The following is a 17,055-nucleotide window of genomic DNA, read 5'->3' on the forward strand; positions in this document are numbered from 1 at the left end:
GGACTGCCTTGACTCCACTAGGTCCCTTTCACTACCGCTGATCTCTACTACTCCTATCCTAGGCTTACCCTAGGAAAATTCTGACTTCACCCAACCTAGTCCTCAGCTGCTGAAGGCCTCTTGGTGATGCCAATTAGCCATTACCTGAATACAATCACATGTGATGAGGCTCGGATAATCCTTCGAGTAAGGGGCTCATCCCTACCATGGTTAGGACTTAAACAAGAGCTACGCAATAAGGTCAAATCCAACACTCTAAGATTATTCAACCCTGATCACATGTGACTTTATCGTATTCACCTAACAGCTAACTCCCATCACTTCAAAGCCCACATAGCACAAAGAAAACAGCATTTGGACATAAAGGAAACAATCTCAAGCAACTCTATCCTCTTAGAGAGAGATTGGACTAGCATACAATGCTAAACTCACACTATCAGGCATAACCTAAACAGGCCATCCTAATGTTGACTACTCAATCCTAGCATGCAACTTTTCACACACTAAAGCACATAAAGCAGGCACATAAGGCATCACTCCTAGATCCTTAGTCCTATTCTAGCATGCTGTTCTACTGAAACTGATAAGCATAACATAAACTTGTATGGGTACTTTGGGGAATACTTACTTGAGCTTGGCCGGTCGCGCACATCACACACTTCGTTCTTTCTTAGGAGCCCTTTAGTAGCCTTCTAGAAAACATTTCCTTTTTCCAAAATCTTTTAGTCCCTTGATTTGAGTTCAAACACCCCCGAAGGTGTGTTCGAATCCCTCAAACCAGGGCTCTGATACCAACTTGTAACATCCCAAAAATACGAGCCAAAAATTTCGTTTTTAAAACATGTACTTTAGCAAAACATTTAGAAATAATCATTCAACAACCATTTCATTTCACAAAAGATGTTGCATGTCAGAAAACATTGTCATAATCAAAAAAATGTCAGAGTACAATCTCCCAAGTAGATGTCATAATGCGGAATACAAACAGGTGTGTGTGTGTGTGATGTATCGCTACCACGCCAACTCCTTCCCCTTCGACAAAGAGGTACCTGAAACCAAAACTGAAAACTGTAAGCATGAGGCTTAGTGAGTTCCCCCATAATACCTCATACCATGCAAGCATACAACATACAGCTAGGAGATACGGGCCTTTCCCACACTCATGAAGATACAGGCCTTGCCCACACTCCGCTAGCCGGGAGATATGGGCCTAGCCCACACTCCACTATCTGGGAGGTACGGGCCTCGCCCACACTCCACTCTCAGAGAGATACGGGCCTTGCCCACACTCAGCCGCTAACCCATAATATACAAGTATCACGCAGACAACAAGTATAGAAAACTCTATCATACTGGCATATATCATAATCAACTCAACCAAGAGATACGGGCTCGGACCACACTCTAATACTAACATCTCGTCTATACGGGCCGGCCTTGGTGCCTTAGACCCGTTCCTACTGGAAGGAAACTCACCTCAAAGTAACTGTCGATTTGCGTAGGAACTGACTGTCTACTGCTACTGCCGCTCCGGAGATCCTCCGGCTATAATTCCTACAAAACCCTGAGTCAAATACTGCTAACCGACTTCAGGGTAAATTGACCATTTACCCTTACAAATCAAGAGTCAAGTCACAGTCAACTACCAGTTGACCAGACTCACCGAGTTGGCTTGCCAACTCGCCGAGTCCCTTTCCCTTAGTCTGACCATAAATCCGTCTCTGCTCGTCGAGTTAGACGTTGAATCGAGGAGCTTTCCTTCTATACCCAAGGCCAATAGTCCTTCATCCTACTCGCCGAGTTGTATGAACAACTCACCGAGTTCATCTTCATCCGATGAACACTTTATGCTTTGACTCGTCGAGTTGTATGAACAACTCATCGAGTCTGTTCTTGATCTAAGAAGGTTGCCTTGAACTCGCCGAGTCAGGGAATTGACTCGCCGAGTTCCTTCCCGGATGAGTTCAGCTTCCAACTCACCGAATCCTCCCAGGACTCACTACTCTACTCGGCATAAACAAAAAGGGGGAAAACTTGAGGACTCACGACCCGACTCGCCGAGTTCGATGAGCAACTCGTTGAGTCTGCCACATGCAAATACTATACACTCGATTTTGTTCGAATCCAGTCCATGCCATTTACAGATCTGAGTTCTTAGGGCAGGATTTTCATGTAAAGTTTCCAACTTTACGTGTAGAAATTCATAGAATGGGGATTAAAGGCGAAATAGGGGCTAAGAAGGTAGATCTAGGACATTCAAGCAATTAACTCCCATAAAGGTTATAGATCTGAGCTTCTGGAGCTCAAACATGACTAGATCTAGTAGATAATCAACCTATAACGGATTCTACTTCATGCACAAGCTTGGAAAAGGTTCAAGAAGATCTCAAAAGGTGCTCTAATGGGGTTTAAGCAAACAAACAGAATGGAGCAGAGATATACCTCAGAGAACTATATCTGGTCTCCTTCTCCTCTTTTTAATCCACTCTCCTTCTTCTCCCAAAAACTTCAAGGAAATCACTCTAAACACTTCAATCTCACAAGAAACGAGTTAGGGTTTGATGTAGAGTGCTCTGAGGGTGAAAGGGGGTGAGCTTGGGCCGCACAAGCTAGCTTAAATAGGGTGCAAACCCTTGGAATTAGGGTTTCATCAGACAGCGGGGACTTGCCGAGTCGCCAACTTAAACATGCTCCGGGTCCCGTCTCTACTCGGCGAGTCGGACCTACAACTCGCCGAGTCCAAGGTTAAAAAAATGAAAAACACAAAGATAAATTTTACGTACCATGAACTAGGTGCTACATCGAAGGTCTATTTGATCTGGATTATATATAATCGGTACACACCATGTGATTATAGAAGGACCAAAAAGGATCACCTTCGTAAAAATTTAAATCTTCTTATAGATTCTTTAGACATTCCCATTCTTGTATAAACCCCTTAGATAGATCCTCCGGCAATCAATAGAAGAGTCAAGGAGGATCCAACAAAATTTCATTAGGAGAATTCTGATAGAGAAACAGATGAGAAGAAAAGAAACTATACAAATCATTTAGTGCTTTTACCCTATTAAGGACACCAATGAGAGATTCTCATGAACTTCTGGATTTTTCTGGAGTAAACAATACTTTTACAAAGAAAGGATTTCAACGTTTCATTCAAAAACTTATGAACTCACCAACTTAATTGTTGACACTCTTTCAAAACTACTTATATTCTCAGGAAATCAGTAAATCAGGTAATCAGCTGCTTTTGAGGATGGGACGCTAAGGCGTCAAACATTTCATTTCTGTCAACATAATGTAATTGATTTAGAAACATGTAAATTTATACTATGGTGTAACTTTTTCAATTATATTTATATTGGTTGTGTTTACTTTGAGCACTATTATACTCTTGTTGTGATACTATACATGAAGTCTTCCACCCTCGGACGTTTCCGCCATCCTTGGTTTGGGGGTGTGACAAAATCACCATGTTCTTTAATTCAGCATGCCAACTCAATGCTCATAAATCACATCACTTCCCCCCAAATTAATCCAGATCCCCACATGCTCGGTACTCCCGTAAGGTCAACGTGCGAGCTCCCATCAATGCCACCATCCCAGACCAAAAAGCACTCAAACGCTCATCCAAAAGCACTTAGGGTTTTGTTTTTAGGGTAGAGAGTGATGGAGGTTGATCAATAGAATGTCCTAAGGTGGTATAAGTTGCTTAAATAAGGTGCAAACCCTAAAAATTTGGGTTTTCCCCTGCACCACGTACGTCATGCATACTCCACATACACCCCGTGTACGTGGATGAATCTTGCATTCAGAATAGAGCTTGTACGCTAAGCGTACTCATAGAGTACGCCCCGTGTACTAGCTAGGGACCAAAAGATAAATATTTTGCATTAAGGGGCTAAAAGGGAAACACACCAAATTACGAATGTTACAAGTAAGACTAAAAATTTCCTCTTTTAAGTTAATAAAACCGTTATCCATAAAAACATCATAGAAAACGTGGTGAATCAAAGTGTATCAATAACAACCAAGTACATCTAAGTAATATAAAAATACGGAACGATGTGGTGTGTGCACTACAATCTTCCCGGGCTTTCCCATTCAAACTAGACGTACCAGAAACATAAATTCAAAACCATAGTCACAAAGCTTAGTGAGTTCCGCAAAATACCACATACCATACATATCAAACATATAATGGGCCTCGCCCGGCATCAGGCCCTGCCCGGCATCGGGTCCCACTCGATATCGAGCCCCACTCGGAACAGATCATTTAGTCATTAGGCACGGCCTGGCGTTAGGCCCAACCCAATATAAATATAAACATATAAACATATAATCATATAAACACAAGCAATAATCACAAAGATAAATAGAATACATGATAGTCGTCCGGCCCTACCCGGTATACATATCAATATCATATATGCAAGAGTCACGCAGACAACTAGCATCCTAATCATAATAAACCATGGCCGACATTGGTGCCTTCGACCCGCTAAACAGCTCAAGCTGTAGAATCCTCAGGTAACATCTCAGTCTGTTGGCCCAGAAAATCCATGTGTTAACATCATCAAATAGTACCTAATTAATAATTGGATCTCAACCCATAATCAAGAATCTATGTTACTTCTCCAGTATTTAGGGTAAAAGGCCATTTTACCCTCTTTCTTACTTGACCCAAAACTAAGGCCCAACCCATCTACTCAAAAGGCCCTAATTCCTTAAATGGCATCCTAAGGCCTAATGTGGCCCAACTTCCAAATTGGGCCTAAAAACTATCATGGACCTAATCCCAAGAAAGCCCATAGCCTATCTATGGCCCAAATTAAGAATTCCAATCGCCCAATAAGGCCTTAATCCAAAATGCCCAAAAATATGGCCCAAACTCGAAGAAGTCAATCTGAAGGTCAAGCTACTGAATACGTGGGACATACTAAGCTTGTACGCTTAGCGTACTCTTTCCAGGGTCAGTACATGCATTGTACCAGTTGGGTACGCCCCATGTACTCCCTAGATTACCAACCCAACCCATTAAGCACTTACTTGATTAAGTCAACATGCTAAACTCTCAGATCTGATTCTAGGAGGTGACTTAACACGTAAAGTTGAAAACTTTACACCCATGAATGACTTAATAGGACCCAACACTCAAAAAGAAGCTTAATAAGAATCTTAAGACTTTCATGGACCAAAATCTCTCATAAAATTACATTTTTATAAACAAGGGACCTCAATGGAGCAAAGATCTAACATCCATGACTTCTAGAGTAGATAAAAACCTCGACTTTAGCTCAAAAGACTAAACAATGCATAAATAACACCCTAAGTTGGATCTAGCATAAAGAATCATCAAGATGGGAGCTTTTGACGTCAAATGAGTTGCCAAGATGAAGATGACCCTGTATCTAGAAGCCCAAGCTACTCCCAAGCAACCACCAAGTGTTCTTCTTCTTCTTCTTCTTCACTAAAAACACCACCAAATCTCACTTTCAAGCTAAAAATTAGGGTTTTCCCCGACACCACGTACGCCATGCGTAGTCCACCTACGCCCCACGTATGTGGGTGAATCTCATGTCCAGAAAAGAGCTAGTACGCTAAGTGTACACATCGAGTACGGCCCACGTACTATCCAGGGACCAAAAGATAAAGATTTTGCATTAAAGGGCTAAAAGGGAAACATACCAAATTATGAATGTTATATATATATATATATATATATATATATATATATATATATATATATATATATGTTGGAATAGTGTCTAAGGCTGCAACTATATTTGGTAAATATTTGACCCGGTTGTGCATGGTCCTCTTGGGTTGCCTTCACCATAGGAACTTGACAGGATGATTTATAATGAGAGAAGGAATATTATTAATATATTATAAGAATAATATAAGGAATAATAATATTGTTATTTGATTAATATAAGTCATAAATTAGTTAGGAATTAATTTGGTGACTTAAGGAGATTAATTAAATAGAAGGGCATAAACTGTCAAATGTGTGATAGTTATACTTTGGGCTGTAATTCCTTTAAGATGAAGGGGTGGACGGTTTGAGGCTTTGGATAGACCTTGAAATCGTCCAAGGCTTATCATGAAAGGGATTAGGATTGCTTAGGGCCTAAGTTATCCAATTAGGGTTTAAAGGTGAAACCCTAGGAGCCTTACAAGTATAAATAGACCCATAGGGTTGATGAAATCGGTACTCTTGCACTTAGAAGAACCCTGGCCGAATTTCATATCCCTCCACACTCTCTCAAATCATCCTCTTGCTAGTTGGTGTTTGTAAGCGATTAGAGGAGTGACAATTGTGACTCTAAAGCTCCAAGGACAAGAAGATCAAGCAAGTGATTCAAGGTAAACTTATAACTCTGATTTCTTAGTGTTATTATGATAGAATTACCATTAGAAGTCTTGGATTCAATGCATGTTCGTTAGAGAAACCTAGATCCAAGCATTAGGGTTTTGTATGTGCACATAGAAATGTTCATATGGCTAAAACCCAACAGTGGTATCAGAGCCTAGATTGGTTTCTATTGATTTGATGCATTGATTGCTTGTTTGTTGCTTGCAAAATTCGAATTTTGTCATTCTACCTGATGAACTCGGCGAGTCCCATGGTGGTACTCGGCGAGTAGGCCTCAACTCGGCGAGTCCATTGTGGTACTCGGCGAGTTCGAGCGTCAGAAAGAGCTAATTTCGGGATTTCTTGCTGTTTATCTATTGGAAACTTACCTTAATCTTGTTAGGTCAATATAAATCCGATTTTGAGATATATATGAGTATATTCTTGACCTAATTGAAGATATTTATCAATTAATTAAATATTAATTTCCTTATGTGATAATTGATTAATTATCTTAATTAAATTGGTAAATTGTTTTGCAAGAAATAATTAAATAAATCACATATGGATAATTATGTGATTTAGATTATTTGTTATTTGATCCCCTATGTTTTGAAAAGTTTAAAACTTGCCCTCAAGTTTTGAAATTTATGTTTTGTGATTAAAAGTTTAATTTAGACAATTTAAATTTCAAACCCTAGAATTTTACAAGTTTAAAATTCAACCCTATACTAATATAATATTACAAGATTAATATATATATATATATATATATATATATATATATATATATATATATATATATGTATGTATAATTAAAATGCTAGTCTTACCGTTAGTAGGCCTCATTCATGAAGCTGGTGTATAAGGTGGGTATAAGGTTGCTGCCTATAAAATGGCGCTTAATGGGTGAACACTCTCACCCACTACTTGCTTGATCGGTGGAGGGTCGTTAGCCGAACGGGTAGGATAGGGCAACTCTCTCTCCTCATTAATAAGTATAATGAACCTATAAAATAACTACATGTTTTTTTTCAAAAAATTCCCAATCCTAGTTACTTTAGGAAAAGTGAATTGATGCAATCCCATGAAATTACACTTTGCACCCTTTCTAAGAAGTTAGTGGAGCGTGTGTGGTTTACCGACACACTAATTGGTTCTAAGCAAAGGTGGCAAAGGGTGATTCATTGTTTATCATAGTTCGATGGAGCGTGTGTGGTTTACCGGCACATCGAATAGGTGATTGTTACAATGAAGGCACAATGTGAATTTGCATGGTAATTCACACCCACTTTGTGATCCTCGGTATCCCAGTCACAAACGAGAGGGGTATATCGAGATTTAAACATGCCATTGAAAAGTTTCAATGAATCTCATCCAAACCTAGGAATTCTCAATACATTAAGAACTTAAAGTTAGGTTTTCATGGTGGACAATTAGTGAATCGTCATTCACTTACCTTCAAATTGTTTGCATGTTAGATCACGGCATCCCTTTTCTAATATGTAAATATTGTTGTTGGATCCTAGCCCTAATAATTAGGGATTCAAATTCTAATCTATCTTTGTCATTTCTATTTATAGATGTGGAACGCGAACAACGCTGCTGCTAGCTCGTTTACAATGATGAGCCTTTGTCAAAAGGTGACTTTCGATGGGATGAACTTTAACGAATGGATAACATACATTCGCACAATTGCTCGCTATGAGGACAAGGAGTATGTCCTCGATGAGAAGCTCGAGAAAATCAACCCAGAAATCGCTACTCCGGTTGAAATGGCTGCTTTTGAAACTCACGAGCGTGATGCGACGAAGGTACATTGCATCATGATAGCCACCATGAATGCCGAATTCCAAAAGTCCTATGAGGACATGTATCTGTACGAAATACACCAAGACTTGTTGGAGAGATACCACCAAAACGCGAGGCAGGAACGTTACGAGATCTTCACTAACATGATCTCCGCCAAAATGGGTCATGGTGAATCTCTAACCGTGCACCTGCAAAAGATGCAAAGATATGTCAATCGTCTTCGCAAGTTGAATGTTGACTTTGGGGAAGACTTGGCGATCGACATGGTGCTTAACTCCTTGCCCCCGTGTTACAACCAATTTAGGATGACCTACCACATGAAAAAAGAAGAGGTCACCCTAAGTAAGCTCCAAGGTCTCCTTAGGGTTGCTGAAAGCAACCTCAAGGACAAGTCTGTTGCACCCACTCCCAATCCACCCGTTGCTCCTGTTTTGGCCATTGGGCAAGGAAGAGGCAAGAAGAGGAAGGCTCCGTCTAAGAGCCACCGCAAGGGAAAGTCCCGAGATGGCTCCTCTTCTAGTGGGACCAAAGTTGATCCCGCTAAGCCTAACCCTAACCCAAAGGAGGCAGAGTGCCACCACTGCCACAAAATAGGGCATTGGAAGAGAAGCTGCCCAGACTACCTGCAAGCCATCAGGGAAGGAAAGATCAAGCCATCTTTCGCAGGTATATACACAATTAAATCTAACGATTCATCTCATGCTATTTCTTGGGTCCTTGATACCGGTTGTGGTTACCATATTTGTTCTAAATTGCAGGGACTAAGAAGAAATAGGCATGTGAAGCATGGAAGAATAAATCTAATCATGGGGAACAGAAGATCGTCGCCTGTGACCAAGATTGGAGTGTATTCTTTAGTGCTTAGGAATGGTTTATGTTTAGATTTGAACAATTGTTGCTATTAGCCAGAAATGGCAAGAAACATCATTTCATTTCATGGTTTGTTTAGACAAGGTTTTAGATTTTCTTTTAATAATGAGAATGGTTCTATTTGTGCTTATCTAAATGGTGTCTTATATTTTGAAGCAATACCATGTAATGGAATTTATGAAACTGTTATGATTGTAGATAACTTAGGAAATGATGTTTTATGCATGGATTCTTCCAATAGTATGGATAGAGCATCCTTGTGGCATTGTCGTCTTGGATATGTCAACAAGAAGCGTATAGCCCAACTCCAAAAGGATGGAGTGTTGGAGTCATTCGACCTTAGGGAAGATGACACATGCGAGTCTTGTTTACTTGGAAAGATGACCAAGTCACCCTTCACTAGTACATGTGAAAGGGGTGAGGGTCTATTGGACCTCATACATACTGATGTATGTGGACCGTTTAGATCAACCATAAAGGATGGGAACCGCTTCTATGTGACTTTTACCGATGACAATAGTAGATATGGGTATATCTACTTAATCAAGCAAAAGTCAGAAACGTTTGAAAAGTTCAAAGAGTTCAAGAATGAAGTGGAGAATGAATTGGGCAGGAAAATCAAGATGCTTCGATCCGATCGAGGAGGAGAGTACCTAAGTCTTGAATTCCACGACTATCTCAAGGAGTGTGGAATAGTTTCACAATTGATGCCACCTAGGACACCGCAGTTGAATGGTGTAGCACAAAGGCATAATCGAACCTTGTTAGACATGGTTCGCTTTATGATGAGTCGTGCTTCACTATCTATCTCTTTTTTGGGGGTATGCCTTAGAGACTGCCGTCTATATCCTTAACCGAGTCCCTACTAAGAAGGTTGCCAAAACACCTCACGAGATGTGGACAGGGAAAGCTCCCTCGTTAGCACATATCAAGGTTTGGGGTTGTGAGGCTTTCGTAAGACGAGATACTCATGACAAGCTCGAACCTTGCAGTGAGCGATGTATTTTCATCGGCTACCCGCAGAAATCCTTTGGATATCTCTTCTATAGACCGAAGGACAATGTAGTCTTCGTTGCGAGGAGAGGAGTTTTTCGATAGCGAGAACTCATAAGCCAAGGAGACAGTGGGAGGCAAATCGAGCTTGAAGAGATTCAAGAGTCGATAGATGAAGGAACCTCTACCGCTGGCACTCAACCCGAGGAGGAAACTCCGGTTGAACCTATTGACCAGTCCTTACCTCTTAGACGTTCCGAAAGAGTTAGAGTTCAACCCCAGTTTTATGGTTTTCATATTACTACCGAAAGGGATACATATATTAGTGATGGTACACTAATAAATCTAGATGAACCTAATAGCTTTAAGGAAGCCATGGCAGGCCCGGAGTCTGTAAAACGGAAAGAGGCAATGGACAGCGAGATCCAGTCCATGTATGACAACCAAGTTTGGAATTTGGTTGATAATGTGCCCGGACGTAAGACCGTTGGGTGCAAATGGATCTTCAAGAAGAAGACCGACGTGGATGGAAATGTACACACATATAAGGCGCGATTGGTTGCGAAGGGCTTTACTCAAACTCCCGGAGTTGACTATGATGAGACCTTCTCACCAGTTGCGAAGATAAAATCTATTAGAGTGATGCTATCTATTGCCGCATTTCATGACTATGAGATTTGGCAAATGGATGTCAAAACCGCTTTCCTTAACAGGAAGTTGGCTGAGGATGTTTACATGGCTCAGCCAGAGGGTTTTGTTGATCCGAAGCATCCGAATAGAGTGCGTAAGCTTGAGAAGTCCATTTATGGATTTAAGCAAGCGTCTCGCAGATGGAATCTTTGCTTCGATGAGAAAGTCAAAGAGCTTGGATTTGTACGAAGCGAAGATGAATTGTGTGTATATGTCAAAGCCAGTGGGAGCATAGTTAGCTTTCTCGTTTTGTATGTCGATGACATACTGCTCATAGAAAACGACATCCTGACTTTTCAGGAAGTTAAGTCCTGGCTCAGGAAGTGCTTCGCTATGAAGGACCTCGGAAAAGCTTCCTATATCTTGGGAATAAGGATACTGAGAGAGCGAAGTAAGAGACTAATAGGACTTAGTCAGAACACTTACTTAGATAAAGTACTAAAACGTTTTAGTATGGAAAACTCGAATAAGGGAGAATTATCGATACAAAGTAATGCCAAGTTGAGTAAGACTCAAAGTCCGAGTACCGAAGCTGAAATAGCAGAAATGAGCCGAGTACCATACGCTTCCGCAGTTGGCTCAATGATGTATGCTACTACTTGTACTCGCCCTGATGTAGCCTTTGCTTTGAGCATGGTTAGTAGATATCAATGGAATCTTGGCAGAGCCCATTGGATTGCGGTCAAGAATATCCTTAAGTACCTTCGGAGGACGAAGGAATGGTTCTTAGTCCTCAGAGGGAGTGATAACTTAAAGGTGCGAGGGTATAGTGACGCCAGCTTCCAAACCGACAGAGACAACTACCGTTCGCAGTCGGGTTGGGTCTTTACTCTGAATGGTGGAGCAGTGACTTGGAAAAGTTCCAAGCAGGAAACTATAGCTGATTCAATGTGCGAATCAGAGTACATTGCAGCGAGCGAAGCGTCAAAGGAGGCAATATGGTTAAAGAACTTCATTGGTGACCTTGGAGTTGTGCCTGCCATAAAGGAGCCTACGGAAATTTTCTGTGATAATGAAGGAGCGGTTGCCTTGACCAAGGAACCAAGGGATCATGGTAGATCCCGACATATCGACAGAAAATATCATTTTATTAGACATCGAGTAGAAGAAGGACACATCGTGGTTTAGAGGATATCATCGGAAGATAACCCAGCAGATCCGCTTACGAAGGGACTGAGTAGGGTTAAGCATTTGTAGCATGCTAGGAGCATTGGACTGAAGGATGGTATTAGTTTAGATTAGATAGTTTTGAAACGTGTAATAGATAAAAGTAATTGACAATTGATGATTAAATAAAGGAGAATTATTTATAAGTAAAGTTATTGTCTTCTGTTAATTGTTTAACTATTGTTTCACTTTGCATGTTTTGACTTCTAGAATAATTGAGTTTATTAAGAATAATCGAATTATTCAAACAGTCCACAATCGTTCATATGTTGGAAGTAGGTATGAATGAAGATTGTCATGAATTGGTGTGTAGATTGTCTAAATGGTATTAGACATGGCAAATGTTTGCTACAACGTTTATGAGTGCTCATGAAAAGGTTTTGAGCATTGGAATAAACCCGCACTTGCTGGAGTCACTTTATGGAATATGAAAAAAAGTGATCACAAGATGATAATATCATATGGTCTTAAAACCTAGATATATGGTTTATTAATTGCTTATTGGTTATGCATTGATAATGCGAAACCGCATCAGTAAATTGATGTCATAAAACGTATTGTTGTGTATAATTGATTGGTGAATAAGTAAATGCATATAAGTCGAAGTTTATCAGTTACTTCTATCCTAAGAGAATAAAAGCGATATCACGGCCACTCGATGATTTGATTTGACTTATGTGCCGGGCCCGGTCAGAACTGAATTGATGTGTTCGATTAAGTTCTATGTCGAATAAATCTGAGATCGAGAAACCAAATGCTAGACAATTGGTTCCATAGAAATGTCTGCATGATATCTGAACAGAGGACTGTACGATCCCTTATCTAAAGGACAAGATTGATAAGATCATAGTTTGACAGCGTCTTTGAGAGCTATGATTGCTAATCGAAATATACTTATATAGTTACTAGACTTATCCAAGTGGGAGACTGTTGGAATATTGTCTAAGGCTGCAACTATATTTGGTAAGTATTTGACCCGATTGTGCATGGTCCTTTTGGGTTGCCTTCACCATAGCAACTTGACAGGATGATTTATAATGAGAGAAGGAATATTATTAATATATTATAAGAATAATATAAGGAATAATAATATTGTTATTTGATTAATATAAGTCATAAATTAATTAGGAATTAATTTGCTGACTTAAGGAAATTAATTAAATAGAAGGGCATAAACTGTCAAATGTGTGATAGTTATAATTTGGGCCGTAATTCCTTTAAGATGAAGGGGTGGACGGTTTGAGGCTTTGGATAGACCTTGAAATCGTCCAAGGCTTATCATGAAAGGGATTAGGATTGCTTAGGGCCTAAGTTATCCAATTAGGGTTTAAAGGTGAAACCCTAGGAGCCTTACAAGTATAAATAGACCCATAGGGTTGATGAAGTCGGTACTCTTGCACTTAGAAGAACCCTGGCCGAATTTCATATCCCTCCCCACTCTCTCAAATCATCCTATTGCTAGTTGGTGTTTGTAAGCCATTAGAGGAGTGACAATTGTGACTCTAAAGCTCCAAGGACAAGAAGATCAAGCAAGTGATTCAAGGTAAACTTATAACTTTGATTTCTTAGTGTTATTATGATAGAATTACCATTAGAAGTCTTGGATTCAATGCATGTTCATTAGAGAAACCTAGATCCAAGCATTAGGGTTTTGTATATGCACATAGGAATGTTCATATGGCTAAAACCCAACAATATATATATATATATATATATATATTAATGTTATGGATGATGTTATTTTGGATTTATTAGATAGTTTATGTAATGTGGTATATTTTATATTTAATGTAATGTGGTATGCATTATTTTTGTCTTTCTATTAAATCTGTATTTTATAATATATAAACAAATATTATATATAAATCGTTTTAAAAAAAAAGTATTAGCAGCGACACCTTTAACGATGCCATGCACCAATTGCGACGACGCCTGCCTCCGAGGAGCCTTGCCGCCTGTGGCCGAAGTATCAATAGAGACGATGCTAGTAGCGACTTTTAAGGCTTTTAGCGATGACACTTATTAGAGACGAAATTAAGTGCAACGACAATTGAGTATTAGGTACGAGGTAATAGCGACAACTCTAGCCATCAGTTGCGACGTTTTTTGTCGTCGCCAAAGGTAAGTATTTTTTTTTTTTTGCGAATGTTAAATGGTGAATAGTACCAAACCTTGATTGTCACCGATGTGACACGCAACCAATTACAAGTACAATAAGCTTACATAAAAGATTACTAATATCCGGATAGAATGTAATCCACCATGTAAATCCGCAAAGACTTTTCCAATAGAATCAAGAATGAAAGGGGACTTCGAACTCACCACCACAATCTACGAAACATACCAATTTGTTTAAAAAAAATTAATTTTTAATTTGAATAACATAGTTATTGTCATAAATCAGCCTCATAAAAACCATTTGTTTTGAAAGTTAAACCCAAAAATCAGAGTGTGTTCATAAGTGCAGAATCATAAAATACGAAAGTTGTCAATGTATGTACAACTCACGTCTTCTCCTTCTCATGATCACTTGAAACACTTAATCCACAACTATAAACCAAAGCTTAATGATTAGCCCAAAACAAAATACACCACAATATACATGCAAGCATACAAACATTGTCTTTAAGTCCATGGTTGGTTCGCCCCTATTGTCTTTAGCATACAGCTGGTCTGCACCTAGCTTTTAGCATAGCTTTGGCCCGCATGAGTATCTTGGCCTACCGTACAAAACAGAACCACCATCAACTCACTATGAAATATGTTGACAAATATAACAAATAAACACACAAACAATCCGACAACACATACAATTGACTAAACTGTAACGACCTGAAAATCCATTCGTTAATGAGGTTAGTTTTCCGTTACATAGATAATTCAGCTTAAATTTATTTATGTTATAATCAAGGTATAAAATGAAATAAACAAAAATAAAATAAGGATTTATCTGCCTTTGAAGTGAATTATAAAGTTTTAATTAAACCATAAAAGAGAAAAATACAATTAAGTTAGTGAAGGAATTTATGTGATAGTTAATTTAAACTAAAGTGGTTAAGATGTCATAAAGGGAACTACGATGCAAGTCTTAAATCTATTCTAATAAATGAAGATTCATTTTGCTATATGACAATTTTTCATAAGTTTTGACACTTGTCATTTTATAGTATTCTTAAAATAAATAATATTCACATGTCAATTTATATGTTTTTTTAATTTTTAAAATTAAAAAGCCACATAATAAATAAATATGATCATAAATTGCAATAAATATATCTTTTCCTTTTTTATTTTAACATTTAATTTTAAAAAATACTTAATATTTATATTTTGATATTTAATTTTTTTATTTAACTCATATAATACACGGGTTTCACACCTAGATAATTAAAATAAAACACATTAAATTATAGGAGTTGAGGGGGAGGGAGATAATGGAACTAGGGTATAACACATATAAAAAAAATGTTGTTGGAGTGATAACGGAGAAATGAGTATAACACAGAGACCAAAGTTGTAACTTTGTGTTATAAACGTCGATGGCACCGAAGTTTGGTTTGTCTTCAGTTTCTTGCATATTTACGTAACGTATACGACCCTATAATCATTGCATATAGGTATCATTAGGGTTAGGAAGGAATAGTATCCTCGTGTGACAGTGTGAGTGCGACTATAACCGTAACCGGGAGAGAAATTAGAGAACGGCGAGAGATAGACTAGATGAAGATTTTGTGAATCGACACACCAATGAAACCATATCGATTGGAAAAGATGTTAGCAGGATTCGCACCTTGCTGGTTTTCTAGCACAAGGGTTGCACAATAGCAAGATATCACACAAGTCGGTGGTTCAAACCCTTGCCTCTCCATTAGCCACAACTGTTAAGTAAGCCATTAAGCACCCGTCCAATTTGCCCCTTGGAGGCTAGGGTTAGGTGGGCCCGGTTAGAGTTGTGGGTATCAACCTTTTTTCAAGATGTAAAAATTCACTTTTGTAGATTATATAATTTCGACAAGATACTTTTATAAAATACTGTATTATCTTATACCAGTAATAAATATATAAAATATGATCATTTTTTATATATGTATAGAACATCTCGATTTTTTTATGGTTTTGTGGATATCCTTTTTTCCGTTTTCCCTTTTTTCAAACATTATGAAATCAAAACGCTTTTCCAGTTTGCTGATTGTATGTCTCCTGCCGTGTATTTATTTATTTATTTATTATTTTTTTAATAGATTTGTTGTTGTTCCGTTGTTGACATGACACCAAAGAAAAATCAAAGGAAATGGTCAACAATTGTCATTACGAGGAAAGGATCCACAATAGACTTGTTTGCATTATTTGTAGACCTTTAAGCAATGATTTATTATTTAATAAATCCTAATTTCCTCATTGTTGCCTATCATTCCACCCAGGGCAGACGCAAGAATTAGTAGTAGGGGTTGCATAAAATTTTTTTCCGGTCAAATATAATATAAAACATTAAAAATAAAATTCGGTCAAAAATAATAAAAAACATCTAATATAATTTTATTTTTTTGGTTAAACATAATATAATAACGATCTATTAGAATTTAAATTTGTCCTCTTCGTGCGGACTTCTTTTGAAACCACTCCATTATTTTTTTCATTCTCAACTTTCGCAAGTACTTCGGTCTCAACATTACAAAGCAATGCATGGTTCACAAATTCATCGCCAATTTTGTTACCCAAGTCGGTCTTCAAGAGCTTCATCGTTGAAAACCATCTTTCTACACTTGCGGTTGCTACGGGTAATATCAAAGCCAACTTTAAAAGCTTATAAACCAAAGGATAAGACCGATGCTTCCCCGTACTAACCATCAAACGAGAAAGGTCGGAAATTCCTTTCAAACTAGTGAAACGCTCATCTTTGATGCAAGAATGATAAAATATCTCAAGTTGTCCTTCAAGGTCTATCATATCTGAATCATCAAAGTCATACTTGCATAACTTACCCAACTTCAATAACTTCACGTGCACTAAAACTCACACTTTTCTTTTGCTTTGTTGTGAAAACTATCAACACCACCCACATGAGTCCGAAATGCATCTTTTTTATTCCAAGTATCAAAACCTTGGGAAACAAATGCATCTCTCCCTCCTTTTTGTCCCATGAGGTCCCCACACAAATAACAATA

The sequence above is a fragment of the Lactuca serriola genome, chromosome 1, assembly GCF_051521515.1.
Source record: "Lactuca serriola cultivar US96UC23 chromosome 1, Lser_US96UC23_V15, whole genome shotgun sequence".
In the NCBI taxonomy this organism is placed as follows: Eukaryota; Viridiplantae; Streptophyta; class Magnoliopsida; order Asterales; family Asteraceae; genus Lactuca; species Lactuca serriola.